Source organism: Phoenix dactylifera, chromosome 14 (genome assembly GCF_051530095.1).
Source record: "Phoenix dactylifera cultivar Ajwa chromosome 14, Ajwa_hap1_PhDact_Kaust_v1.1, whole genome shotgun sequence".
Taxonomy (NCBI): domain Eukaryota; kingdom Viridiplantae; phylum Streptophyta; class Magnoliopsida; order Arecales; family Arecaceae; genus Phoenix; species Phoenix dactylifera.
The window spans coordinates 10,469,645-10,496,592 of NC_143203.1; positions in this window are offsets into that span (position 1 = coordinate 10,469,645).

Consider the following 26,948-nt stretch of genomic DNA (forward strand, 5'->3'; position numbering starts at 1 on the left):
TCCTTTAGTTGCAAGCATATTCAATTTACTTAATCAAGTCTCATCAAAAAATCAAACTGTTGCTAAGTTTAAATTCCACTGTGCATCTATACAACTTAGCATAATTAATTGAAAAGTTTTAGAAGTAGTATAAACGTTTTAAAAAACCCAATTCACCCTCCCTCTTGGGTTGTATCTATTGGGCAACATCCACTATCGAACTCAAGTCGAATAAATCTAGACATATGACAGATGACGGGGTTTGACGAGTTATCCATGACCTCCGGTCTGTAGGGATCCACGATAGAAGGACTGTATCATACGATAACTGCACCTAGAGGTTCATCATTCTATTCTGCTGGGTGGCCACTACATACTGCTAGGTGTCACTGGTGGATGGTGAGACTCACAGGGATCATCTTGATGGTCGATAAACCCTGATGAGTTGAGTTGAAATTGTTTCAACCCATTGAAAGGAGTTTTCAATGATATTGTGATAGAGATCGCAATATATCTCACTACCAGTCAGAATAGAACCTATGGGGTCACACACATTAGAGGTAATGACCGATCCGATGGTTGAATGTGATTAGGAATCACAAATAATCAATTAGATTGATAAATGAAAACCCGCTAAGAGTTAGTGGTTAGAAGAAGGATTAATTGCAATCGGATTGCAATTTAATTTAATTAATTGGATTTAATTAATTGGACTTGATCATGAGTCCTACTTGGAGTGGGATTTATGAAGTCCTAATTGGATTAGGATTTCAAATTAAATTAGAATCCTATTTGGAATAGGATTTCTAAAGTCCTAATTGTCTTAGGGCTGAAAATTGAACAAGTCCTGATTAGATTAGGATTTTCTTAAGTCCTAATTAATTTTAAATTTAATCTAATTAATTTCATGACATCTAATTGGATTAGGATTGAAGAGTTCAATAGAGTCATGGTTCAATTAAATCCTAATTAGATTAGGATAAGGAGGAAATTGAAATGGGTTCATACAAGTCCTATTTTGACTAGGATTGGACTCATGCACTAGACCCAAATTAAATCACCCATTAATTTGATTAAGTGGCAGATTTAAATGGACTAGAGGGAGGGGCCCATGCCCCTCCCTTTGGGAAGTACGTGGAAGGAAAAAGGAGGGGCGTAAGCCCCTCCTTGCTGCCTAATTATAAGGATAAAGATGAGCTCCTTAAAAATAGGAGCTCATCCTTATCCCAAACGAAATGAAAAGGAGGAGGGGTACGGCCCCTCTTCTCTGTGGTTCTTTTTGAGGGATCACGGCAGCAACCTCCCATCTTCTTCCTCCTTTCAGCTGCAAGAGAAAAGGGAGAAAAAGAAAGGGTGGCGTGGCCTTCTTCTTCCTCTTTCTTGGGTCCAGCGCAGGAGAAAAAGAAAAGGCTGCAAAGAGCTTTGTTTCCTCTTCCTAGATCTCTCCTTCTTCTTCTTCCTCTCAAGGCAATCAAAGGTTGATTCAAAGGAGAGGATATCAGCCATCATTAGCCTTCTCTACAAGGGAGCTAGCACCCCGGGGAGATCCAAAGGCTTCGATCGACTCACTACCTCGTGTGGATACCTGTAGAGGCCGGACGCGTGTGCGGCTTCCAACGAACCTTCTACAAATCCACGTAAATCAGATTTGCGGAGACCATCTACCCGCACAAGGTGAAGATCTGATCTTCTTAATGATTTTAAAATAGTTTAAAATAATTTAATTCTAATCTATCTACAAACAAAAGGTTTTTAAAATATGTTCATGCGATGAACGGATCCCGCATATGATTTTCCGCTGCAATCTGAAAATTATTTCGAAATTTTCATGGCATATGTGGGATGCTAACAGTGGTATCAGAGCCATGGTTATGTAGATTAAGATTAGAATTAAATTTTTCAAGGTATTTTAGATCTGAAATTTAAGGGATTATGCTTGCTGAAATTTATGTATGCAGAATTTTCAGCTTGCTGATTTTTCTGCATACTAATTTTTAGATGCTTAGATTAATGATTCTAAAGCTTTGATAATGTGATTACAAATATTTAGAGTCAAATCTAGCATGATCAGCAAGTCATGAGATGAAATAATCAGTTAAATATCAGATCTGAAAAATAATTTTTATGCATGTGATGCGTATGGTGATGATTATGGATGGACCCTTTGAATGTGCTGAAATGTTCTGCGATGTTCTGTGATGCATGTAATTTTAATTTTCAGATGCCAGCGTGCATCTTAAATTCATGTATTAGAGACCTGCGTGTCTCATGAAAAGGGTTGTAATTTTATTTTTATTTTTATTTAATTTTTAAAGCAATCTGGGATATAATCTGTGATGTGTGATGCACGTCGATGGTTGATCGATATGTACATCAACAAGCTCAACATGCGCGGATCGAGATCAAGGGTTGATTGAAGATGGATCAAGGAGTTGATCACAATTGGACCTAGAGGATCAAGATCGAGTCAAGAGTTGAAAACGATCAAACCAATTGACGTGCATGTGCTTGTAAAATGACCCCATCCTGGATCCATGATCATCACCATTTAATTTTATTTTTGATAAATGCCTGGATGTTTGATGCTTATGATTATGCGGGTAGACTTATATTTGCATGAGATGTGAATACGTGATCGAGTGAGACCTAAATCGAAACCTCCCTAATCAGTCGAGGGTGAACCAACATGAGTTAGTCATATTAGATTAATTGATCTAATTGGTGTCTAGGCAAGCCTATAAGGTGGTTACTTAATTAGGACCTTACTCTCTGAGTAAGGGGAGCCTCCCACCTGCTTACCTGGCCAATTGTTCGATTACCTCTTATGAAGAACTCAAGTTGCAAATACTAAGACTTGATTATGCAATATTAAATCCATAGGTCTTCCACCGCAGTAGAGCTGCTAAGGTCTTTTCGGTGTTGATTTTTCTCGGCTGGACACAGTGGGCAAGTTGCATCGGGGGACTGGACCTCTCTATTAGACATGAGATGTTGTGGGGTAAAGGTGGGGTTGGGCACCAATAACTGTTAGGTGAGGACCCAATGACGACTTTATTTCTGCGGTTATATGGTGGGTCTGACTTAACTAAGTAATGGGGCCAATAACTGTTAGGTGAGGTCTTCATGACTTAGAGACCAAGTACCACTGCAATTTGCTTGAGAAGCATTGTACAAGAGTTGTACACTCATCCATTTATATGTCACCAATAACTGTTAGGTGAGGCGGCATGTAAATCGGTGAGACCGCAGTACCCACTAAAAATCCTAGTCGCGTAGGGTTTTCGTTTCTCCATCAGGGGAGTATGAGGGATTCGAGAAAATAGTGGGAGCATATTTGTTTTAAAAGTCCCTAGAACAAATTAAGTTCAAGTACAAAGTCTAACTAGAATCTTTACTCTCTACAGATCACAATGTCAGCTTCAAACCCTTTGACCCGAATCCTTAAGACCAACAGACTGACCGGAACCAACTATAAAGATTGGCTTAGGAACCTGAAAATTGTTCTGAATTGTGAGAAAATAGGGTATGTGCTCGAGAATGATATCCCTAGGCTACCAGCACGTCCTACTGATGATCAGCGTGAGACGCATCAGAAGTGGACTGATGACGACATTAGGGTCAAGTGCTACATCATGGCATCCATGACTAACGAACTTCAATGCCAGCATGAGAACATAAAGACTGCTAGGGAAATACTGGCTCATCTGCAAGAGTTGTATGGTGAGCAGAGCCGCACTGCACGCTTTGAAGTGTCCAAGAGGCTCTTCAAGGCAAAGATGCGTGAGGGGCAGTCTGTCCACGATCACTGTTTGACTATGATCAAGGACCTCGAGGAACTTGAGAAGCTCGGTATGTCCATGCATAAGGAACTGCAGATAGATCTGATCCTGCAATCCCTTCCTGATTCATTTGGTCAGTTTATAGTAAACTACCATATGAATAAAATTGAATGCACAAAGACCGAATTGTTGAATATGTTGGTAACTGCTGAAGGGGCCTTGAAAGGTTCTAGGGGCTCTGTTCTGGCTGCTGAGCTGACTTCTGGTTCCAAGAGAAAGTCTACTTGGAAGAAAAAGAAGCCTGCTAAGAAGCAAAAGAAAGACAAGAAGCCTAAGAAGGAAGTTCACAAGAAAAGGGCTAATGACAAGGGAAAATGTTTCCACTGCAACGTCGACGGCCACTGGAAAAGGAACTGCCCTTCATACCTCGAGAGCCTGAAGAACAAAAAGGCAGACACACCTTCTGAAGGTATGTTAGATTTGCTCGTAATTGAAACTAATCTTACGGTTTCTTCTACTTCTAGTTGGGTTATAGATTCTGGTTCTAGTGCTCATTTGTGCACTACTATGCAGGGTCTAAAGGAAAGTAGGAGGCTGGCGGAAGGTGCAATGATCCTTCGGGTTGGCAACGGGGCAAGAGTTGCTGCTGTGGCTGTAGGCACCTACCCTCTGCGATTACCGTCTGGATTTAGTTTATTGCTCAAAGACTGTTATTATGTCCCTGCTGCTAGCAGGAATTTGATTTCTGTTTCATGTTTAGCACAGGATGGTCATGTTTTGTCATTTGACAAAGACTGCTGTTCTATTTATTTCAGAAATAAATTAGTTGCACGTGGTTTCATGATTGACAGTCTTTATCACTTGCATATTGATGTATCTGTGAATGTGTCTGAGCAAGTAGTGGATGCTATAGGATCTAAAAGATCGAGAGATGAGATAAACCAGAAGTATTTGTGGCACCTCAGGCTTGGCCATATTGGAGAGGACAGAATGAACAAATTGGAGAAAGATGGGCTTCTCGGCCCATTGACTTCTGAGTCATATCCAGTTTGTGAGTCCTGTCTTCAAGAAAAAATGGCTAGATTACCTTTTGTAGGACATGGGGAGAGGACCACTGAAATACTTACCCTGGTTCATACTGATGTATGTGGCCCATTTGATGTGTCAGCCAGGGGTCGTTATTCATACTTCATTACCTTTACCGATGACTATTCACGATATGGGTATGTGTATCTTATGAGAAACAAATCTGAGTCTTTTGAAAAGTTCAAAGAGTTCAGAAATGAAGTAGAAAAACAGACGGGAAAAACCCTTAAGGTTCTTCGATCAGATCGAGGAGGAGAATACCTTAGTGGGGAATTCCGGGACTATCTCAAGGAGAATGGCATAGTCTCACAATGGACACCTCCGGGTACACCTCAACTCAACGGGGTGTCAGAAAGGAGGAATCGGACTCTATTGGATATGGTCCGATCCATGATGAGCTTCACAGAACTACCTATGTTTCTTTGGGGAGATGCCTTATTATCCGCAATTTATTTATTGAATAGAGTTCCCTCTAAATCCGTTCCTACCACACCGTATGAGATATGGCATGGTAAGAAGCCGAGTCTTGGTCATCTCAAGATTTGGAGATGTCCGGCCCATGTCAAAAGAATGCAGGCGGACAAGTTAGAGCCTAGGACCATAAGTGCTCGTTTCATTGGATATTCTAAAGAGTCATTAGGATACAATTTTTACGTCTCAGAGGATCACAATGTGTTTGTGAGCCGACATGCCGTCTTCTTGGAAAAACAGTTTATCCTTGATAGAGGCAGTGGGAGGAAAATTGAGCTTGAAGAGAGAGTCTCTGAAAAGCAACAAGTAATGGATCCTATAGAACCTATTCACATAGAGCCAGTACACGTTGTACCTCCTCCACCTCGTAGATCAAGTAGGGTCTCCCATCCTCCCGATAGATACTTAGGTATACTAGTAGAGGATACAGAGGAAATGTTCCTCATGGGAGATAGGAAATATATACAGGATCCCAATACCTACAACGAGGCGATATCAGATATCGATTCTGAGAAATGGCTGGAAGCCATGAAGTGAGAGATAGACTCCATGTATTCCAACCAAGTCTGGACCTTAGTAGATCCACCAGAAGGTATAGTACCTATTGGATGCAAATGGATCTATAAAAGGAAGATAGGTTCGGATGGAAAGGTAGAGACCTATAAGGCAAGACTAGTGGCGAAAGGGTATAGTCAGCGCGAAGGCATTGACTATCAGGAGACTTTTTCACCTATAGCCATGCTAAAATCCATTCGAACGTTGCTTGCCATTGCAGCGTTTCATGATTATGAAATATGGCAGATGGATGTGAAAACTGCTTTCCTGAATGGATATCTTGATGAAGATATCTATATGGAGCAGCCTTTGGGTTTCACTTCCAGTGATGGAGATCACAAGGTCTGCAAGCTGCAAAGGTCCATCTATGGACTAAAGCAAGCATCTCGGAGCTGGAATACTCGTTTCAATGATGCAATCAAATCGTTTGATTTCACCAAAAACGAAGAGGAACCGTGTGTTTACAAGAAGGTTAGTGGGAGTGCTGTCGTGTTCCTCGTACTGTACGTGGATGACATCCTCTTGATTGGGAATGATGTTCCCATGCTAACCTCGGTCAAGGTCTGGTTGTCAAAAGAGTTCTCCATGAAAGACCTTGGGGAAGCATCCTACATTTTGGGGATTAAGGTCTATAGAGATAGATCTAAGAGTTTGCTTGGTCTGTCACAGAAGATGTACATAGAGGAGGTACTAAAGAGGTTCAGTATGGAAAACTCCAAGAGGGGGTCTATTACCCCTTAGGCATGGGATTCATCTCTCCAAAAAGATGTGCCCCAACACATCTGAAGAGATTCAACGCATGAGCAGGATTCCTTATGCTTCTGCAATAGGAAGCCTCATGTATGCCATGCTATGTACACGACCTGATATAGCCCTTGCTGTGAGTGTCACTAGCAGATATCAGTCGAATCCAGGCGAAGAGCACTGGACAGCTGTGAAGAACATTCTTAAGTACTTAAGAAGAACTAAAGATTTGTTCTTGGTCTTTGGAGGAGCATCAGAGTTAAAGGTAGAAGGATACATAGATTCAGACTTTATGACTGATATTGATGATAGAAAGTCTACATCTGGATATGTGTTCTTGTGCAATGGTGGTACGGTAAATTGGAAGAGTTCCAAACAACCGATCATTGCTGATTCTACCATGGAAGCTGAGTATATCGCCGCCTCTGAAGCTGCAAAGGAAGCCTTCTGGTTCAAGAAATTCATTGCAGAGCTAGATGTAATGCCATCAGATGCCATCACACTCTACTGCGATAATAATGGTGCCATAGCTCTCGCTAAGGAGCCAAGGTCTCATCAGAAGTCCAAGCACATAGAGCGGCGTTTCCACCTCATACGCGACTATCTCGAGAAGAAATATGTCGAGGTACAGAGAGTAGACTCCGCGGACAACGTGGCAGACCCACTCACTAAACAGCTAAGTCAGCAGAAGACTGAAGCCCACCTTGAGAAGATGGGACTTAGATATATGGCTGATTGGCTTTAGTGCAAGTGGGAGATTGTTAGATGTATGCCCTAGAAGCCAATCTGGCTGACACATTATTTATTCTGGGACATAAATTTGTACTTGACTTTATTATTATTGAATAATAAATGGGCATCTTTTCATTCATATTGTTTATGTGTCTATGAATCGTCCAAGAAATTAATAAGATGATGATACATATTCTCAAGAGTTGAGAATTTGAGCCATGTATCATTGGTGATTAATTTCTAAATGCTCCTGATCAATGGATCATCACGAGGACGGTGATCGATCCGATCAGTGCACAGATCGCTTTCCTTATGGATGGACGAGACTCGAGTCCACAGTGTAGGGACACTGAAGTGAGAGTGCAGGTGCTTGTTAGAGAACAAGGGTACTGAGCGTGACCAAGACAAGAAGTCACTTGGATGTCTATCCACTCGTCAGTGACTTACTTGATGTTGCAGTAGTGTGACTGGTCCTTTGACCTGCGGTGCTTCGGCTACTCACAGTGAGGTTATTGTAGTTTGACTGCACATATACATGGTCTCTAGTCATATGGGTCCTTGTTGTGTAGATTGGCTGCAGTAGGTTCACTGTAGGAGTAGGGTATGCACTTACATGGAATCTATCGACCTTGATAGAAGAGGAGTGATCCTATGTGATTTATTAGACAGAGTTCTAAGACCTTGGCCAGGGCAATAATATACAGTGGACAAAGAGTTTTCCACTATCGAACTCAAGTCGAATAAATCTAGACATATGACAGATGACGGGGTTTGACGAGTTATCCATGACCTCCGGTCCGTAGGGATCCACGATAGAAGGACTGTATCATACGATAACTGCACCTAGAGGTTCATCATTCTATTCTGCTAGGTGGCCACTACATACTGCTAGGTGTCACTGGTGGATGGTGAGACTCACAGGGATCATCTTGATGGTCGATAAACCATGATGAGTTGAGTTGAAATTGTTTCAACCCATTGAAAGGAGTTTTCAATGATATTGTGATAGAGATCGCAATATATCTCACTACCAGTCAGAATAGAACCTATGGGGTCACACACATTAGAGGTAATGACCGATCCGATGGTTGAATGTGATTAGGAATCACAAATAATTAATTAGATTGATAAATGAAAATCCGCTAAGAGTTAGTGGTTAGAAGAAGGATTAATTGCAATCGGATTGCAATTTAATTTAATTAATTGGATTTAATTAATTGGACTTGATCATGAGTCCTACTTGGAGTGGGATTTATGAAGTCCTAATTGGATTAGGATTTCAAATTAAATTAGAATTCTATTTGGAATAGGATTTCTAAAGTCCTAATTGTCTTAGGGCTGAAAATTGAACAAGTCCTGATTAGATTAGGATTTTCTTAAGTCCTAATTAATTTTAAATTTAATCTAATTAATTTCATGACTCCTAATTGGATTAGGATTGAAGAGTTCAATAGAGTCATGGTTCAATTAAATCCTAATTAGATTAGGATAAGGAGGAAATTGAAATGGGTTCATACAAGTCCTATTTTGACTAGGATTGGACTCATGCACTAGACCCAAATTAAATCACCCATTAATTTGATTAAGTGGCAGATTTAAATGGACTAGAGGGAGGGGCCCACGCCCCTCCCTTTGGGAAGTACGTGGAAGGAAAAAGGAGGGGCGTAAGCCCCTCCTTGCTGCCTAATTATAAGGATAAAGATGAGCTCCTTAAAAATAGGAGCTCATCCTTATCCCAAACAAAATGAAAAGGAGGAGGGGTACGGCCCCTCTTCTCTATGGTTCTTTTTGAGGGATCACGGCAGCAACCTCCCATCTTCTTCCTCCTTTCAGCTGCAAGAGAAAAGGGAGAAAAAGAAAGGGTGGCGTGGCCTTCTTCTTCCTCTTTCTTGGGTCCAGCGCAGGAGAAAAAGAAAAGGCTGCAAAGAGCTTTGTTTCCTCTTCCTAGATCTCTCCTTCTTCTTCTTCCTCTCAAGGCAATCAAAGGTTGATTCAAAGGAGAGGATATCAGCCATCATTAGCCTTCTTTGCAAGGGAGCTAGCACCTCGGAGAGATCCAAAGGCTTCGATCGACTCACTACCTCGTGTGGATACCTGTAGAGGCCGGACGCGTGTGCGGCTTCCAACGAACCTTCTACAAATCCACATAAATCAGATTTGCGGAGACCATCTACCCGCACAAGGTGAAGATCTGATCTTCTTAATGATTTTAAAATAGTTTAAAATAATTTAATTCTAATCTATCTACAAACGAAAGGTTTTTAAAATACGTTCATGCGATGAACGGATCCCGCATATGATTTTCCGCTGCAATCTGAAAATTATTTCGAAATTTTCATGGCATATGAGGGATCCTAACACTTTGAACGGTCCCGCACTACGAGATTGCAACTTTTTGAACGTTCCCGAAGAAAGTTGTTCAGGTCTAATTCTCACCATGACATAATCTCCTACATTCAACTCTTTATAACGTCTGCGCAAATCAGCAAGGGATTTATATTTTAAGTTACTAGAATGAATACGTTTGCTGATTTTCTGATGCAATGAATGTAGGTGTGATGCAAATGATTGGGCAGACTCAAAGACTCTATGTTGATGAGACATAGGTATCAAGTCTATGGGCTGCCTAAGTTTATATCCGTTCACCACTTCGAAGGAACTCATGCCTAAGGACCTATTGACCGAACTATTATATGCAAACTCGGCTGTCGGTAACACTAAATCCCAAGTTCTAGCATGCTCACCTACCAAACATCTTAAAAGATTTTCTAGACTTCGATTAACAACTTCTGTCTGGCCATCAGTTTGTGGATGATAGCCAGATGAAAATTTTAATTTGGTGCTCATCATATGCCAAAAGGTTTTCCAAAAGTAGCTCATGAATTTAACATCCCTATCGGACACAATAGATTTTGGGAGGCCATGGAGTCTAACGACTTCGTCAAAATAAAGTTTCGCAATCCTAGAAGCATCAGAAGTCTTAGAACAGGAAAGAAAATAAGCCATCTTAGAAAATCGGTCCACAACTACAAAAATGGAATCGTGTTTGGTGGAGGTACGTGGAAGCCCTAACACAAAATCCATACTAACATCTTACCAGGGACAATCGAGAACGGGTAATGGAGTGTAAAGACCAGTGTTCTGCTTACGTTATTTGGCTAAATGACATGTGCGACACTGACTGACAATTTTGGCCACGTCTCTCTTGAGACTCGGCCAGAAGAAACGTCTCTCCACCATTTCAATGGTTTTGTCTCTCCCAAAATGCCCAGACAGTCCTCCAGCGTGTATTTCCCAAACTAGGAAGTCTCTCAATGAGGTTCGAGAAATACACAATCGGAGCGAAAGAGGTAATCATCTTGTAGGAAGAAATCATCTTGTTCTCTCTCTATGCCATCTCGTAGGGTCAGGTATAATTCACTAAAGTCGGGACAGGTGGTATATTGTTCCCTGATCCTTTCAAAACCAATTACTTCAGTGCTCATCATGGATAGGAGGAAGATCTGTCGACTAAGCACATCTGCAGCTTTATTTTCAACTCCGGCTTTATATTTTAGGATAAAAGTATAGGCTTGAAGAAACTCGATCCATCGGCCGTGTTGATGGTTCAGTTTCTTCTGAAAGTTGAGATACTTTAAAGCTTCATGATCTGAGTACAAGATAAATTCTTGTGGTAGCAAATAGTGTCGCCAATGTCGCAAAGCTTGCACTACCGCATAGAATTCCTTATCATAGGTGGAATAACGCAACCTGCCATCGCTTAATTTTTTACTAAAGAATGCGACAGGGTGACCTTCTTGGCTTAACACACCACCTATGCCAACGCCAGAGGCATCACATACGATCTCGAATACTTTCGTGAAATCAGGGAGACGAAAGACAGGCGCTTCGGTCATCCTTTTCTTAATTTCATTAAATGCTTGGGATGCCGACTTAGTCCAGATAAAGTCTCCTTTTTTCATGCAATCTGTAATGGGAGAAATTATTGAATTAAAATTTCTAATGAAGCGATGATAGAAAGTAGCCAAGCCATGAAAACTACGTACTTCCATGAGGGTCTTGGGCTCAGGTCAATCGACTATCGTGCTTACTTTGTCCGGGTCAACGGAGACACCCTTAGAAGACACTATGAACCCTAAGAAGGTGATGTGATCGATCAGGAAGGCACACTTCTTGGGGTTTGCCAAGAAGCTTTCTCTCCTAAGGACATCACAGACCTGCCTTAAGTGTGAGAGATGGAGCTCTTGAGTTTGACTATAGATGAGAATGTCATCAAAATATACAACGACAAATTTATTCAAGAAAGGTCGAAAGATCTGTGTCATGATCCTCATAAAAGTACTGAAAGCATTTATTAATCCGAATGGCATCACTAACCATTCGTAGAGTCCATCTTTAGTCTTAAAGGCAGTTTTCCATTCATCCCCAGAATAAACTCGAATCTGGTGGTATCCACTCTTTAGGTCGATCTTGGAAAAAATTGTAGCACCAGACATATAGTCCAAAAGGTCATCCAGCCTAGAAATGGGAAAACGATACTTAACCGTGATTTTATTGATGGCATGGCTATCAACGCACATCCTCCAAGGACCATCTTTCTAGGGAGTGAGGAGTGCAGGTACAGTATAGGAGCTTAAACTCTCACGAATATACCCTTGGGTGAGGAGTTCGTCGACTTGACGTTTTAGTTCAGTGTGCTCATTTGGGTTGAGCCTATGATGGGGAAGATTTAGTAAGGATGCTCCAGGAACGAGGTCAATCGCGTGCTGGATGTCACGCATCAGAGGGAGTGTATCTAGAAGATCCTTAGGAAAAACAGAGTGGAACCCCTCTGTCATGCATCAGAGGGGAACTACTTCTGGTGGGTGCTCAGGATTCGACTCCATATTGATAACTCTAGCCACAAGGGCGAACACAGGTGAGTGGCTTTCAATATCTTTCATTATCTCTTTCGAAGTAATAATGTGAAGTGATTCATCTTTCCATAGTGTAGCACTCCTCTTTTCAGGGGCAAGCTCTCTAGGAGGCAATGAGTTCAATATAATTTTCCGACCCTGAAACATAAAGCTACACGAATTCGACCGTCCATAAAGCGTGACGTCCCTATCGTATAACCAAGATCTCCCTAGAATGACTTGACCTACGTCCATCGGAATGCAGTCACACCAAATTTCGTCTTTATAAGATAGGAATTGAATCGGAACGAGGCATCTTTCCGACACCGAGATGGACGTCTTATCTACCCATGCTACCTTATATGGGTTGGGATGAGGGGTAGATTTCAGGCCGAGGCGGGAAACAACTCCAGAAGCAATGGCGTTAATACAACTCCTACTATCAAATAGGATTTTGCATGTTTTACCATTGATCTTAATAAGCGTGTAAAATAGGGAGGTCCTACGCCAATCTTGCTCGGTCTTAGTCAGAGCTAGAGTACATCTAACCACATGAAGCCTAGGAATTTGGTCATTCCGATCAATGGGCTCCTTTTGGGGTTCAGCCTGGATAAACTCTAATCCGGTCTGTTCATCTCCAAAGTCTTCTACAAAATCCTCGATGTTTGGTTCATAGACTTCTTCGACACATTCAGTCTTCTGGGTTCCAACTTTGAGTTCAGTCATTAGATAGGTCTTGGCATTACATTGGGACGCGATATGGCCAAATTTTTGGCACCTGAAACATTGGGTTTGGCTTCTTGAAGGAGGATAGGAACCTAGTATGCCCTTTCCTTTATCATTTGACGGATTTTGAACAGGCACTGGGGACGTCCTAGCCGGTGCTTGGCTAGAACTGGGCTGGTTAGGAGGGTTGGAAAATGGTCTGGATTGCGGAAGATAATTTTGATTAGGTCGGATTCCTGGGGGTATGGATCGAGAGTCGGTACGCCTCACTACAAGGATCCGTAAGAAACTATCCACATCTTGAGCCAACTGGTATGCTTGGCCAAGGGTGGTAATCTCTCGGAGGATTAATTCTTTCTGAATCTCCTCGCGGAGTCCTGCCCGAAACCTAGAGAGGGTAACAGTCTCCTCTTTGATTACACCACATCTTATATAAAATTCCTCAAATCGTGCAGTGTAATCGGCAACAGTTGATGTCTCTTGAGTTAATTTCTGCCACCTATCCATAAGGCGTTGTCGGTAAGAGAATGGCAGATATTTCTCATTCAGCTTTTCTTTCATATCCTCTTAGGTGGTGATACGAGGAAGCCTTTGGGCTCACGCATATGTTCAACATTATGCCAGTACCAATGAGCTTGCCCAATAAGCTTCATTTTAGCAAACCGTACTTTTCTATCATCAGTCATTTCGTACCACTCAAAATAATTATCCATGGTTGCTCTCCAATCAAGATACATGCTTGGCTCTAGTTGACCAGCAAAGGTGGGGGCATCTACTCTTACGGTACGAAGTAGTCGCTCGTCAAGATCGCGCTGGTGATCAGGAGGATATTAGTTCCTAAGGGGATGGGGAAGACCTACAGGTGGTGTGGCCAAACCAAACTCGGGATAAGCTGCGATTGGGGTTGACAGTTTAGGAGTCCTAGGGTGTTGCACTAGAGCACGGATCTCTCGCTTGAATTCATCATGATCAGCTCGTAAGGCAGTGATTTGTTCCACAAGATCATGCAGAACTCTGGAATCCATTGTGGCTAAAGGGGTCTTAGAATGAGTGAGGAGGTACTCCCTACCACTACGGGTTGGCATGCAAGGACTACACTGGTTGATGGTATGACATGCAATGCTACTAATGACCCTAACTGACCAACTGTGATGCAGGACAACCAACTAATGCAACCTACTATGAATTCGGTAATCAGCAAATTTTCACAAAAGTAACTTAAAATTAAATATTACCAATTTGGACTTCGGTTACTCCAGAATTAAAGTATGAAATTAGTCACTATAAGAAGTTAGGTTGCAAGCACGTATTACGATCGTTCTAATCCTAAAGTAATCTGATCGATGGATTGTTGAGAAATATCCTGCACTAGGGTGTGCTAATTTAATATCTAAATTTTCTAGATATTCTAGATTTTGAAGTTCGACAGGAAATTAAGTTTCAGAATAGGACTGTCATGCAAGAGAATTAGAACATAATTAAATGAACAAGCCAGGAAAAGTAGAAACCTATCACCTGTCATGAAGTAGTCGTCCAGAATCGTGTGCTCGTGGACTAGGGCGACGATCGGTGCGTGGCAAGTCGGCTCGTCAGATGGCATGAATCTAGTCGAATCACAGCAACTCGGTGGACCTGATATCAGCAACTTGGGGGCCTGATCAAAGAAATTCGATGGGTCTGATGATAGGCCTCAGGGGCATGGCTCGGGCCTGATGAGTTAGCAGGGCCACAGGTGGGTTGAGGTTTGATGGGGCTCGAGTGAGTGCGAATACGGTAGTGGGAGGGTGAAATGGGTTGGAGTCATGGGTGTGTCGTGTGGCAAAGGGAAGGGGAAGGGTTTTCGGTGGTGTGGCCTATAGAGTCGGAGAGGGATGTGTTGTGCCGATTCCTGTTTACCTAAAAATATGCTAAACAGATCGTTGTTAGAACCGACAAACAAAGTTTAAATTAATTTTACTCTTACCTTTTCTACTCGAAGAATAGCGGTTGTAAGAGGTCGATCCATAGGGAGGCGATTGGAGTTGCATAAAAATTAGAACGTTCACTCGGATTTGAAATTGATTTTTGAATGATAAAAGAAAAATATTATTTTGAGGATGTTGATAGATTCTTTAGTCTACCGGAGAATATTTTTTAATTGAAATTAACTAAAAGACATGTATTTAAATTCGAAAAGCATTTATATGTTTAACTAATCAAAGAAAAGCTTTGGCATAAATTAAAATGGATGAAAACAAGAAGATTGAAGTGAACACAATTTGCATAAAGGAAGATTTAATGTATTGCATAAAAAGAAAAATTAAAAGATTTCATAAAAAGAAAACAGAAATTAACTTGAACCTAGAATAGGGATTGCATGAAAGAAAATTGCTAGATTGTATAAAAATAAAATCAATTACAAATAACAATGGAGATTAGAGGTCTCATACTCCTTCTCTTTTGCAAATAACAGAAAGAAAACAAAACAAGAAGCTTCTCTCTCCTAGTGGAACCCCTAAAACAAATAAAATATTACTTCTTTTTTTTTCTTCTTCTTCTTCTCGGAAAACAGGGCCTCCCCTGTTTTTTTGGCCCAACACCTAGCCCGCCCGAGCCGAGCTCCCCCTTTCTCCCCTTGAACCAGCTGACCACCTCCCTTGTTTCTTGGCCCCAATCCCAACCGAGGACTCCCCTCCCCTCCTCCTCCTTTCCCAGCTGATGGCCTCCTTATATAGCTCGCCCCCACCTCTTGAAGCCGGCTGAGAATCGAAACGGTGGCGGGATCACGGAAGGACGCCGTGGAAGATGGACGGATGCAGGACCACTTGGAGGAGGCGGTCACGGCTTGGATCCGGGTGCTGGGACTGCTGGGAGTGTGATCGACGGGGTGGCTTGGAGTCTCTGGGAGGAATCTCGGAGGAGGCGGACTCGGACGAGCGCGTGAGCTTCGTGGGATGCTAGGAGCTGCTCTCGGGATCACTGGAGGAGCCATTCATGGACGGACATCTCGAATGGCCGGATCCAGAAGGGTGAGATGCGGGCTGAGGCGCTGGCATTGACGACTCCGAGATGGCTGGGCGCTGTGCTTGGATCACGCTGCAGTCGGACGGGCGTGGGAGGTTGGGGAGGCTGGGAGGTTGATCCGGAAGAGCTGGCACGGGAGCTCTCTATGCGGAGGAGACCGGACGGGGTGATGGCGTGATCCGAGGTTTGGACGCAACCTGTGAGGTGGTTCCTTGATGGCTGGGAAACAGAGAAAATGGGAGGCTGCAGTGGAATGAAGCTGGAACGTTGCGGGATCACTGGAGGAGGCTGGATCGCTAGGATTTTCTTTGCCCTCCTAGGAGACACCAAGTTCCGTTCAATTAGTCATATAGATAAAAAAATAGTATGATATGAAATTTGGCTTGTAGACGGATGGACTTAGTTCGTCACGGGTCATCTGTTCTGACTGGAGGTCAATTGCAAGTCTTTCAAGTCATGGGTCACCCAGCACCTCATAGTTATGATATGGCCAAATTAGATTTGCCCAAAATTCTTTCCCAAAAGCACAGAAAAATTGGACCCGATTCGGACCCGAACCCGACTCGGACCTGACCCGATCTTCAACCGGGTCGGATCTGGAAAGGGATCCTTCTGAAGTCAAATTTGTACTCAATGTGCATTTTATCTCTAATTTATGATAATCTGTGTCAAACCCAAATATAATATTAATCTAGTGAATTTATTATTATCGGTTAGCAATAACACTAATTTTAGTGACATTTAGGTCGCACTTTTGTGCTCTCATCAAACCCCCCAACTAGCTTATTGCTAGTCTCTAGCAATTAACAAGCAAATGATAAAATGAGGGCACAAAAAGATGTAGTCTAACTTATGGCTTTTTCCTTCTTTTTTTTTCTCTTTTTTTTTAATAAATTGAAGCTAAATACACAAACTAATATATGTACCCATTTTCGTAGGAAGTCACGATTGCAATTTGATTGATAATTGTTTTAACTCACTAAAAGTTAGTGAGTAGAAGAAGGAATAATTGCAATTGGATTGCAATTTAATTAAATCAATTGGACTTAATTAATTGGGCTTGATCTTATTTAATAAGAGTCCTATTTGCAGTAGGACTCCTAGAGTCCTAATTAGATTAGGACTTCAAATTAAATTAGAGTCCTACTTGGAGTAGGTTCCTAAAGTCCTAATTGGATTAGGACTAAAATTATATGAGTCCTAATTAGTTTAGGATTCCTAAAGTCCTAATTAATTTTGATCTAATAAATTAAGATGATTCCTAATTGGATTAGGATTGAAGAGTTCAATTGAGTCATGATTCAATTGGGTCCTAATTAGATTAGGACTCTAAGAGTCATAATTGATTTAATCTTATGGATAAACATGAGAAAATTAAGGAGGCTGAAAGTGGAGCCCACGCACCTCATGAGATGAGGCTTGGGCGTGGGGCATGAGAGGATAAGAGGGAGGGGCGTACGCCCCTCTCCTTGGGTTTTACGTGAGGAAAAGAAGGAGGGGCGTACGCCCCTCCTCTCTCCTTATGAATAGGTTTGGAGCTCCTATTTTTTAGGAGCTCCACATGCCAAATTAAATGAGGGCAAGGGGGCAGCCGTACTAAAAAAAATTTCCTCCTCCCTTTGTGCCGTGATAAAGCCCCCTTCTCCTCTGGTTTTCAGCCGCCAACAAAAATAAGGGTATCACGTTGAAGTTGATTCATAAAGGAGGGCAAGCGGGCCCCCCCTTGGACCTCCCTCCTTGGAAGTAGGTGGGGATTTCTCCTCTCCTTAAGAGCCATGAACAGCACCTCTCCAATCTAGTTTTTCAGCCGTGAGACAATGAAAAATATAGGGAGACGTGCATCCTTTCCTTCATCCATTTTTGGTTCCAAGACAAAGGGAAAAGAAAAGGCTGCAAGGCTTTTGTTTTTCTTCCTTGGATCCATCCTTCTTCTTCCTCCTCCCCAAGGCAATCAAGAGTTGATTCAAAGGGAGGTTTTCAACCATCAAAAGACATCTATGCAAGGGAGCTAGTACCCCGGGGAGATTCGAGAGCTTTGATCGGTCCTCTCCTCGTGTGGATACCTGTAGAGGCCGGACGCGTGTGCGGCTTTAAGCGAACCTTCAACAAATACCACGATCATCAGATTGCGGTGATCATCTACCCGCACAAGGTGAAGATCTGATCTTCTTAATCATATAAAAAGTATTTAATCCTAATCTATCTACGAACGACGGTTTTAAAATATGTTCATGCGATGAACAGAATCTCGCGCATGTCTTCCGCTGCGCGCAGAATTTTTCTGAAATTTTCTGCGGCGTGCGAGGGATCCCAACAAGACTAACCTCAAGTTTTGCAATTGCTTGCATATGGAATTGGTTAGTCTGGGCTTGGGCTGTATTGGTCTGTTGTTGTTGCTTGATAAAATCTTGTTGTTGTTTCATCATATTAGCCATCATGGTTTCTAATGGTGAAGGTTGCTGTGGGATAGGGGCATTATAAGGAGGTACAGATGGAACCAAAGGTTGGTTCATTTGTGATGGACCTATCCTGGGGTAGTTGTTCTGAAAACTTGGTGGACCACCTTGATGCTGAATAGGTTCGTTCTGCTTGTATGAAAAATTTGGGTGGAACCTATTATCAGGATGGTAAACTGGGCTGAGCGAGTTGGGAGTGGGCTTCTTAAAGGCACTATATAAATTTAGAGCATTTGCTTGCTCGGCCTTTATGGTGGGCAGATTAGGGCAGCACTCCACTAGATGCTCTGGACTGTTACACAAGACACACAAACTATATGACTCGTGATCCACTTTCATGACGGGATTTGACTCTTTATATGACCCTGAACTAGTGGACACAGTGAAAGCATCAAACTTTTTGCCTAAATTGTTTACTCCAGTCACCAGATTGGATATAACATTTTTGAGATCTGGGTCTGCTTTCATTTCATAATTACCTAGTTTTCTAGACCCGAACTCATCTCTATTTACTTCCTCACCATAGCTACTCCAATTTTGGGCATTTTCAGCTAAGTCAACAAGAAATTCATAGGCTTGATCTGGGGTTTGGTTCATGAACCTACCTTTGTGCATGGACTCGATCATGTTTCTATATGCCGGAGATAGTCCTTTGTAAAAGAAATGTACTAGATCAGCCTTGTCAAGCCCATGGTGCGGGCACTTGACCAAAAGATCATGGAATCTTTTCCAAAGTTGGGAAAATTTCTCCTCAGATTTTTCTCTAAAAGTTCTTATGGCATCCTTAATTTTTTCTGTTTTAATCATGGGGTAAAATTTTGCCATGAACTTCCTAGATAGTTGTTCCCATGATGTGATGGAATTTGAAGCAAGGGAATACAACCATGCAGCAACACGATCCTCTAAAGTCATGGGAAACAACCTTAATTTAATACCCTCTTCATCTAAGTTTTGATTTCTAAACGTTTGACAGATTGTCAAAAATTTGTTTAGATGAATGTAGGGTTGTTCACTCTCGAACCCATGAAACTTGGGTAACATATTTATTGTTGCAGCCCGAATATCGAATTGGGCTGCATTATTAATCGGTAATACTATGCAGGTAGGGGGACTAGCGGATGCGGGTGTGTTGCCCAGATAGACAACCCAAGAGGGGGGGTGAATTGGGTTTTAAAATAATTATTACAATTATTTGATTTGTGAAATACTAATTAACACTTTTTGCAAGTTGATTAATTAGATGCTATGTGCTGTGAATGAAATGAAAGTAAGAGAGAGACACAAGCAATCACAAACACAATGATTTTATAGTGGTTCGGAGCTAACCCTTGCTCCTACGTCCACTCTCCAAGCCTCACTTGGGAATTCACTATAACCCCTCGGATTACAGCCGGTTGTTTTACAAGCTCACAACCCAACTTGTTGTTTTACGAGGTCACAACGAACTCGGTCGGTTTTCCCAGGCTCACCGACTAGAACCACCCGATTATTTTTTCGGGATCACAATCGAAACCTCACACGTTGGTTTCAACCTAGGCTCACCAACAAACCTTTACACCCTTGATTCAATCCCCTGATTGAATCAAGTAAGGAACAAATGGAAAGAAGGAACAAAGAGAAAAATACAGCTTCTAAATAAGCAGATATACAGCGATATAATTAAGAGAAAAGTTAAGAGCCCTCAAACAAGTTTATGATGATGTAGAGGAGGGCTTCTCGAACTTTGTAGTCTCCTCTTGAATGTCTTGAAGACTAGAAGGCAGGAGGAGACTTCTTTTAATGCTGGGAAGAGTTGGTTGAATGGAGTTAATGGCTCTCTTCCTTCTTTTCCGTTGAAATCCCTTTGGCAGATGAAGTTATTGTGTTTTCTTTGAAAGGAATGTTACTTCACTGCTTTGCTACAGTCCTCTGTGGCTATTTAAGCCATTCCCCACGGAAACTAGCCGTTAGACACACTTTTCTAGCCGTTCTGCACATTCTGCACATCCTGACAATGTGTCCGTTGGGATCGGAGTCGACTCGCGCGATCTGGAGTCGACTCGGCTGTAGCAGGAGTCGACTCATGCTTTTCTGGAGTCGGCTCGGCAACTGTTCTGGATTTGAATTAAAGTGAGCTTCTCGACTGGGAGTCGACTCGACTTAACCCGGAGTCGACTCCCCAAAATCTGGAGCTGACCTGGCACTTTTGGAGTCGGCTCATCCCAAGGAATCCATAGAGCAATACTTCAACTTTGCTCACTCGAGTCGACTCGAAAATTCTGGGAGTCGACTCGGCGCTCAGAGCCCGAACTCCCGATCTTCTGTCTTTTTGCTCGTGCAGTCTTGGAGTCGACTCGAACTGTTCCGGAGTCGACTCGGCTCTCAGTATCCGAAAAACAGTCTTCTGTCCTTTTGGAGTAGCGCTGCCTTGGAGTCGACTCGAGCTGTCTTGGAGTCGACTCGCGTCTCAGAGACAAAAATACTGTCTTTTGTCTTTTTGGGGTCGCGCTGTCTCGGAGTCAACTCGGGCTTTGCGGGAGTCGACTCGGCTCTCAGTGTCCGAAAGTTGCTCTCTGACTTTTGCCTTGTATTACACTGAGAGTCGACTCTTGCTTTCTTTGGAGTCGACCTGCCATCCATCGGAGTCGACTCGCGTTCCTCAGGAGTCGACTCGGCTCTCAGGGTCTGAAAATTGCTCTCTGACTTTTTGTCTGTAACTCCCTGGAGTCGACTCATACTACTCCGGAGTCGACTCGGTAAGCATCGGAGTCGACTCGCGCGCTTCAGGAGTCGACTCGCTGACAGGTTTTGAGTTGAGTCTTTCTGTTCGTCTGTCTGTTCTCAGTTGGAGTCGACTCGTAATGTTCCGGAGTCGACTCGAGCCTGTGCCAATGCTTCTGATACGCTTGGAGTCGACTCGTAATATCCCGAAGTCGACTCGAGTCTCAGACTTTGGTTTATATATACTTCTTAACTTATCCAAAATGTCTTGAACCAAATCTAGAGACACTTAACCATAAATTTACAAGATTTTCACTGAAACACTAGATTGAATTCATTAGTAAACATAAGATATACTCAAATGCTTTGAGCTCATCAAAATCAAATAGGGTTATAATCAATCACTCCACAATCTCCCCCTTTTTGATGATGACAAAACATTGAGTATATGTAAAGTGAATTGCTCAACAAACAAAGAAATTTACAATACAATTTTGAAATGAATTCACATGTCTGGTTATTTAATTTATCCAAACCTGAAAGGTGTGAAACAATAAATTTTGGAGTTAAAGCTCCCCCTTTCATTTGGAATTATATAAGCCTTCATGTCATGCAATCAATTGTTTGGCTTATATATCTTTAATGATTTTGCTTTCTTAAAAATTCAGATTCTCCCCCTCAGGATATGCATTCAACTTTATTTTGATTCTCTGAATTTTCTTTTAGTGCATTGAAGCTTTTGAACTGAAATTTTTGGTTTTTAGAGGAAAAATCTGTCAATTTGTTCTTGAGTAGGATTCAACTAATCTCCGAATATTCCTTGAATAGATTCTGGAGATTACTCCATTAGGAGCCCCAACAGAGAGATAATGAGCCTCGAGGTATCGAATCCACTTAGAACAAATTATTGTGTGTTTTAAAAATTTTTCTTTTTATTGATTTTCATTGATTCCTTTTACATATCTATTACATATTTCTCCCCCTTTTTGTCATCGTATCAAAAAGGAAGAAAGCAGAACACACAAACAAGCAGAGATCAATGTGCACAATTTTGAAGAAATTTGTCTACTCATTGTATTGATGTATATGTAAGTACATTTGTGAATACAATAAGTAAAGCAGTAAATACATGTCAAAGTAAACATAATCAGCTAGGGCTTCCTCGAGGATGTGGCTTCTCGGCTCAGTCTGGATTGCTCCATGAGGAGACTGACTCCATCCGTGACGTTCCCCAGCTGGGTGATGATGGCCGAGGTGGCCCTACTGTGCGTCGTGGATAGCTCGGTCAGAGTCTCCTGAAGTGTATCCAGCTTGGCGATCAGCACATTCACCAAGCGCTCGGCCTCCTGACTAGTAGTGCCCATATCGTGTCGGATGTCATCTCGCATCTTCCGTGTGTTGCTTGTGACATCGCTCATGTTGGAGAACTGGGCTTGTATCAGGCTTCTGACATTGAAGATCTCCTCCCTCAGATGAGCCGTCATCTCGGTCACGGCTGATAGGGAGGGAACCAATGCAGAAGAAGGTGCAGGGGCTGGACCTCGGAGCTCCCTCAGCAAGTCGTCCCGAAGATCCCGAACAATCTCCTGCCGCAACTCCCGGAGCTGCTCAGGAGAAATCCGAACCTCCATCAGCTGAGTGGGTGGAGCTGAGGTGGAGGGTCCGGCTGATGTGGATGGAGCTGAGGTGGAGGGAAAGGTGGGGAAGTCTGAATCAGGGTCAGGACTGGGGGAACGTCTAGTGGTAGGTGTGGAGGAGGATGGTTTCCTAACCCAGGTTCCCTCTACTTTATGAAATCCCATCCTGTGTAGGGTTCCCTCACCCATGCGATCTGTCCATCGCAGTGCGCGAGAGGGTTCCCCCTCAGGAATGGGGATCTCAGACTCCCTAAAGATAAGAGTGTATAGCATCCCATAAGGGAGGGTGAGCCTAGGTCTGTCTAGTGGCTCACATAGGTATCTGTAAATGAGTTTGGGAAAGTTTATTGGAGTATCCTGAAGGAGGTAGAACATAAGGGCTAGGTCCCTCTCAGACACAAAGTCAAAACGGCCGGTTTTAGGGAATAGTGTCCTAGAAATAATGCTCAGGAGGAGCCGCATCTCAACTGAAAGTGAGCTAGCGGACACCTCATCTAGGGGGGACTGGGGTGGACTCCCTAAAATGGCCGTAAGGGCCTCAGTCCTGTCCTCGGGATGAGTGGGAGATACCCCTACTTGGGGAAGATGGAGGATTTGAGCAATGAAATCCTCCGAAATAAATAATGGGACACCCGCTACGGTTCCCTCTATCCCCCCATTGCCCCTATGCACTGTTCCATAGAACTCCCTAACTAGACCTGGGTATGTGGGGAGATCTAAGGAACAAAAGAACACTAATCCTTGGGCCCTCAACCTCTCTCCTATGGTGAAGCCCTCCCGGGAGAGATAGTCGAAGTTGACGTATCTCCCGGTGGAGACCGCCTTCCCGGCGCACGGTCGCGAGGGAACCGCCCTCGGCGGGGAACGAACCGGAGGTTGTGGCCTCACGGGATCGTTCCGAGCTTTGGACCGTCGCTCGGCACCGGTCGCGGGTTGGGGCCTCTTCCGGCTCGAGACAACCGATTTACGAGGCATTCTTGACCTAGGGAAGAGGAATGAAACCTAAGGGATGGAAGAGGGTCGACGGAAAAACCCTAAGGACGGTCGGAGACGACGTAGGAGACGGCTCTAGGGTTTGTGAACAGTGGCGGCGGTGAATAGAAGTTTTGATTAAACGCTTGGATTAGGGTTAAAAACCCGGATCCCGACCGCGAGTCGACTCCTGTAAGTCTCGAGTCGACTCGACCTCGAGTCGACTCCAAAATATGCGCGAGTCGACTCCTCCTATGCTGTCATCGACCTCGAGTCGACTCCCGTCTATGTGCGAGTCGACTCCCCTTATGCTGCTTATTGACCTCGAGTCGACTCCCGACTATATGCGAGTCGACTCCCCTTATGCTGCCATCGATCTCGAGTCGACTCCCGTCTATGTGCGAGTCGACTCCCCCTTATGAGCCGACTCTGAAACTTACTCGAGTCGACTCGAACTCTGGCATGCACCTAAAAATCATGCTATTTTCGTACCAACCAAGGGACAATCACTAAGTTATGATCTGATTTGATGATTATAGATGAGAAACTCCATATTTAACACAATCTAATCATCAAAATCAATGAAATAGAAGAGAACATCACTAGGATGGATCAATTGTTGGGAACCCGCCCATGCCGCAGAAAATTCAAAAAATTCAGATGCAGCGGAAGAGGCATGTGCGGGATCAACCGTTCATCGCATGAACGTTGTTTAAAAACCGTTCGTAGATAGATAAGGATTAAAAACTTTTAAATAACATTAGAAGATCAGATCTTCACCTTTGTGCGGGTAGATGATCACCGCAAACTGATGATCGTGGTTTAGGATGAAGGTTCGCTTGAAGCCGTTCAAGTGCCCGGCCTCTACGGGTATCCACACGAAGCAGAAAACCGATCCAAGCTTTCTATCTCCCAGGGGTGCTAGCTCTCTTGCAGAGATAACTTTGATGGCTGATATCCTCCCTTTCAATCAATCCTTGATTGTGCTTGGGAGGAGGAAGAAGAAGGATGAAGAGAAGAAGAGGAACGAAGCCCTGCAGCCTTCTTTTTCTTCCTTGCGTTGGAACCAAACGGTGGAGGAAGAAGGAGGCCACCAAGATCCTTTTCTTCCCTTTGTTGTTGGTGGCTGAAAAGAGAGGAGAGGAGGGTGGCCACGTGATGGAGAGGAGGAGGGCTTCACTTATCATTAGGGCACCTCCTTTCAAAGCCTTATAAAGGCATCTAGGGCTCCTATTTGGTTTAGTCCAAATCATGAATCAATTGGGTTCAATCTATGCTAGTCCTAATCCAATTAGAACTTGAATGAACCATGACTCAATTGAACTCTTCAATCCTAATCCAATTAGGAGTCATGTTGATTCATTAGATTAATAATTAATTAGGACTTAAGAAATCCTAATCCAATTAGGACTTGTTTAATTCTAGTCCTAATCCAATTAGGACTCTAATTTGAATTCGAAGTCCTAATCCGATTAGGACTCTAGGAATCCTACTCCAAGTAGGAATCCAAATTTAATTCAAAACTCCTAATCTAATTAGGATTGTAGGAATCCTACTCCAAGTAGGAATCCTAGTCCTACTCCAAATAGGATTCCCAGTCCAAGTAGGAATCCTAGTCCAAGTAGGAATCTCAGTCCAAGTAGGATTCCTAGTCCTAATCCAATTAGGACTCTAGGAATCCTACTCCAAGTAGGACTCTTGTTTTAAGTCCAATTAATTAATTCTCTTTGTTCCTTCTTCAGCTTATTATCAATCGAATTGATTACTTGTGATTCCTAATCACGATTCAACCATCGGATCGGTCAATGCCTCTAGTGTGTGTGACCCCATAGGTTCTACTCTGACTGGTAGTGAGATATATTGTGATCTCTATCACAATATCATTGAAAACTCCTTTCAATGGGTCGGAACGATTCCAACTCTACTCATTAGGGCTTATCGATCATCGAGATAATCCCTATGAGTCCCACCATCCACCAGTGACACCTAGCAGCATGTAGTGGCTACCCAGCAGAATAGAATGATGAACCTCTAGGTGCAGTTATCATGTGATACAGTCCTTCTATCGTGGATCCCTACAGGACGGAGGTCATGGATAACTCGTCAAACCCCTTCGTCTGTCATATATCAAGATTTATTCGACTCGAGTTCGTTAGTGGAAAACTCTTTCTCCACTTTATATTACTGCCCTGGCCAAGGTCTTAGAACTCAGTCTAACAAATCACATAGGATCACTCCTCTTCTATCAAGGTCGATAGATTCCATGTGAGTGCATACCCTACTCCTACAGTGAACTTACTGCAGCCAATCTACACTACAAGGACCCATATGACTAGAGACCATGTATACGTGTAGTCAAACTACAATAACCTCACTGTGAGTAGCTGAAGCACCGCAAGTCAAAGGACCAGTCATACTACTGCAACATCAAGCAAGTCACTGACGAATGGATAGACATCCACTTCTTGTCTTGGTCACGCTCAGTACCCTTGTTCTCTAACAAGCACCTGCACTATCACTTCAGTGTCCCTACACTGTGGACTCAAGTCTCGTCCATCCAGAAGGAAAGTGATCTGTGCACTGATCGGATCGATCACCGTCCTCGTGATGATCCATTGATCAGGAGCATTTAGAAATTAATCACCAATGATACATGGCTCAAATTCTCAACTCTTGAGAATATGCATCATCATCTTATTAATTTCTTGAACGATTCATAGACACATAAATAATATGAATGAAAAGATGCCCTTTATTTATTCAATAATAAATAGTCAAGTACAAAATTATGTCCCTAGAATTAACAATGTGTCAGCCAGATTGGCTTCTAGGGCATACATCTAACATCAATCACTCCTAATCCTCTCCTAAGCACACTAAATCTCTCTTCACTCAAGGGTTTTGTGAAGATATCAGCTAATTGATCATCAGTGCAAACAAATTGAAGTGTCACATCACCATTCAGTACATGATCTCTTATGAAGTGATGTCTTATCTCAATATGTTTAGTTCTTGAATGCTGAATTGGATTTTTAGTTAGATTAATAGCACTTGTGTTATCACAATTAATAGGAATTTTATCTTGCTTAATTCCATAATCTTCCAATTGTTGTTTGATCCACATGATTTGAGCACAACAACTCCCGGCAGCAACATACTCAGCTTCAGCAGTAGATAATGCAACCGAGTTTTGTTTCTTGCTAAACCATGAGA